A 3820-nucleotide genomic window follows, 5' to 3' on the forward strand; every position below is an offset into this window, starting at 1 on the left:
GGGGTCATTTTTAGGGGTAGAAGGCTGAGATGACATCCGACTGGTATAAATCAGCAGTAAAAGTTCTTTGGTTGTGAATGTATATACTTGTCTATGGAAAGAAGTCTTAGAAGGCAGGGGCTGAACAAGAAGTTGAAAGTATAGCATAGAATGAAAAGTTCTGTTCCACTTTAAAATGGGTGACTTGATGCCCTTAGTCGTTCCCATGGTACCAACTCGGGTTTGATCAAAGATTTGGTCTGGGGAGGGTTAAGGGGGAGGGGTGAGGACCTGACTTGACCACTTTTCACCTCCAGGTCTGAGGGGCTAAAGACCAGTCATTTCTAAATCGAAGTGAGAGGGGCAAAGGTGGTCCAGTGATGTAACAGGATAAGGGACAGAGGACAGCAGCCCTAATTCCTGGTGACCCATCTGTAGGTCAAAAGTGAGATAGCATTCAGGTGGACCTGTTGCAACAATGAGAAATAAAAATTGTCATGTAAAAAACGAGCAATCACAAAGATGGGAGTCGTTTGTTTGGTGGGGTCTCTGGTGTCGCCATGGGAGATACCATATTCATTGTCCTCCTTCTGTGTCTGAGCTTGAATAGCCTTGTAGAGGGAAATGCAATTGCCTGATATGAATGCTCAGGACACATGAGTCACCCAAGGACAGTACCACAGTCTCCCACTGCAGAATGTCCTATCATGATGGAGGCTTTGGAAGCCTTTCCAGGGTTCTCCAAGGCCAGCTGCTTCTGGGATGCTCTGCATGCCAGAAGGTTCCATGGTCACCAGCCTGTGGATTCACCAGCGCAAAGAAGGCACTTTCTCCATCACAAGCAGAACTGATGTGGAATCAGTGACACCAAGTGTTACATTGAAAGTCCTGAGTGTTATAAAAAATGACTGTCTGTCAGACAAAGAAGGGTAAAAATCCAGTCAAGAATCTTTTAAAGGCAAGTGGCTCCATCCTATCACAGCAGTCCAATGCCAGCAATTGGCCTTTGGATGGCTGGCTGCCTCCCAGGTTCAAGAAGTTTATCAGGGTCACTGTTGCAGCAGTATCAGTTCAGCCTTTTAAAGACATTCAAGTCATGGATCCCACCTATGGATCATTTCCTCCAGAGCACTTCATCTCTGAGTCCTTTCAGTCAGCAGTAGAGTGGCTAGGGAAAGAGGCAGGTCCATCTGAGGGCAGCCATCTTGTTCAACTACCTGAGTCTCTCATGGCCAGGACTTTGAGTATTCAAGGGTACCGTGTTTTCACTCTAAGTGCTCCACCTGTATATTCCCCAGCCCAGCTCAGTCTCATCATAAATCATAGTGTTGCTACTTCTAAGTCCATGACTTAGAATGACTTCATTTTAGACCATTTGTCCTACTAGGCAAAGACAACCCAGAGTCCTGCCCTTTAGGAAGACACCTCCTTACTATGGTCCTTCAAGGCTAGCTTGCATCAAAAATCTCAGAAGCTCCCAGGAGGATAAGAGATGTGATAAGTGTATTCCACCACCTCCACCAGTAAAGAAGAAGAATGACTCCAAGCCCTCTGGTCTTTGCCCAGAACAACATTAACAGCAAATGCAAGTTATCAAGGTGAAGCAGAGGGTGCTGAAGTAGCTGTGTTCTGTGTGCATGTCAAGCACCCCAGACGATCATTGCTATGTATTTACAAGTCTTAAAATGTGAACATTATCAAACCCTCATTCAGACTGCCTGGGTAGTCCCTGATGGAATTACATGAACAATAGTTTGTGAGCAATATTTTTGTTCACTTCCAACCAGAGACCATATCGTGCAAGTGCATCTACCTAGCAACTAGGGTGCTCCAGTTTTTACTGCCTACTCATTCTCACAGGTTTCTTCTTTTTGTGGCACTACAGAATAGGAAGTTCAAGAAATATGCATAGAGATGCTTTGGCTGTACACCAGGAAAAAGTCTAATTGAATTTTTAGAAAGGATAGTATCTAATGGCAAACCATAGTCAGGATCGATTGTACTTTACTATAGTTGTGTATTGTTTATTTCTATAAGAACTGGAGTGTGAATTCTGTAAAAATTTATCTTATTTTTATACAGATATAAGTACAGACATTGTTCTGTTTAAGTGGTTTATTTCCTTAACTGTTGGTGAATACTTTAACACTTCTTTGTCTGCACCTGCAAAGATTTTGACAAGAAAATAATATATAAATCTTGTTTTTCCAAAGAACTAAAATACACACCCAGGTCATGAGTGCAATAGCCTGGAAATAGGGAATATCAAAAAAATTGCATGGGGTTGAGGGGCAAGTGTTCAGCTCTGTAATCTGGAGGATTGGAGGACAGCAGATTTTTGCCTGTAATCCTCTTCAACCCAGTTATAATCCTTGGCCCAGGCCTTGGTGGGCATTTCTGCTGCTGGGGAAATGTTCCCTGTCACCAACTTGGTGATCAGGATGTATCAGTTCCATGAGCTGAGCATTGAGTGTGAGCAGCCCCTGGAGTTGTAAAACAACAGCAGTCTTCGGGGAACGGGCTCTTCTGAATACACTGATGCAGATTTCTGTCTGGATTTTCCTGGACCTTGGACAGAAAAAACACTTTAAAAATCCCTTGAGGAGGATAAATTATGAGGCTAGATTCCTTGCCTTGGAAGATTTTGGGGTATAGCCCAGCCTGGAATAGGGGCCATTCCGATTCTCTGCAACATGATATCTTTCAGCTCACTGACCAGGATGAAAACAAGGAAAAAGCATTTGAGTTTAAGAATCTCATAACACCTGCATCTCATGGTTGCCTGTATGCCCATGGACTAGACGAGGGTAAAGATGACTTCTCACAGAGGCAGAACTCAGCCCCAGCTCGGATGCTTTCTTCACATGAAAGAGATGTGAGCCAGAGAATTTTGTTCCTCTTTTCACACTCCAGTCACCTGTGACAGCCAGTTTGATGAGTATAATTGCTTCATGGACCTTCTTGATGGACTCTGAAGAACGATGTGGAGGCCCCATCGGGCATGGCAAGTCTCTGGACATATCCCATGGTTATGAGAAGAGCTACAAATATTGGCAGTGGGTGGGGGCTGTTTGCCTCCCCTTCCCAGTGTGACTCTAGCATTTGGTCAGCAATGAATGGAACAGAACAATCTCAAGAGGAATCTCCACAGGGAAGCACAAAGTGGCAGAAGAGCTTGGCTGGAATTAGTCCTGGAGGGTCACTTAATCTAGAGGGTCCCTGAGATTCTGCACCAGTCTGTCTCTGACAAATTCCTCCAAAGGTACCATAGAGAAAAAATATCAATGCATAGTCAATAGTATTTTACTAAAAATACTCCTTTTGTGGAAAAAAGATTCATAGAAGCTTTTATGTGTTTCCTCTCAGACTTGAGAAATTTTAAATTTTCAATGTGCTCAAAGCCAGAGTGTAGGGACACAATTTATTATACAGCTTGTACAGGTTGCTCTTGGGTGTGTGTGCTGTTATTGGAAAGTCAATATTTCTGATTTAAAAAGTTTTAAATCTTGTTAAAAAACATTTGTTTCACTGCACAATTGTTTATAAACATTCACTGAAGCTGGGCCCAGGTGGCTCACACCTGTAATCCTAGCTACTCAGGAGGCTGAGATCTGAGGATCATGGTTCAAAGCCAGCCCTGGCAGGAAACTCTGTGAGATTCTTATCTGCAATAAGCCAATAGAAAACTGAAAGTGGTGCTGTGGCTCAAGCGGTAGAGCCCTCACCTTGAGCTGAAGAGTGCACAAATAGCGCCCAAGCCCAGTGTTCAACCTCAGGACCGAAAAAAAATTCACGGAAAATTGCGGTTTCCTACTAGTCACAGCATTTGTACAATTTTACT

General features: G+C 43.5%; 1 pseudogene; it reads left to right on the forward strand.

The window, feature by feature from the left end:
- LOC105986262 overlaps positions 1 to 3321 on the forward strand; it is an 8841-nt pseudogene extending 5520 nt beyond the window's left edge.
- Positions 3322 to 3820: the final 499 nt, after the last annotated feature.

The sequence above is a fragment of the Dipodomys ordii genome, unplaced genomic scaffold (assembly GCF_000151885.1).
Source record: "Dipodomys ordii isolate 6190 unplaced genomic scaffold, Dord_2.0 Scaffold34, whole genome shotgun sequence".
In the NCBI taxonomy this organism is placed as follows: domain Eukaryota; kingdom Metazoa; phylum Chordata; class Mammalia; order Rodentia; family Heteromyidae; genus Dipodomys; species Dipodomys ordii.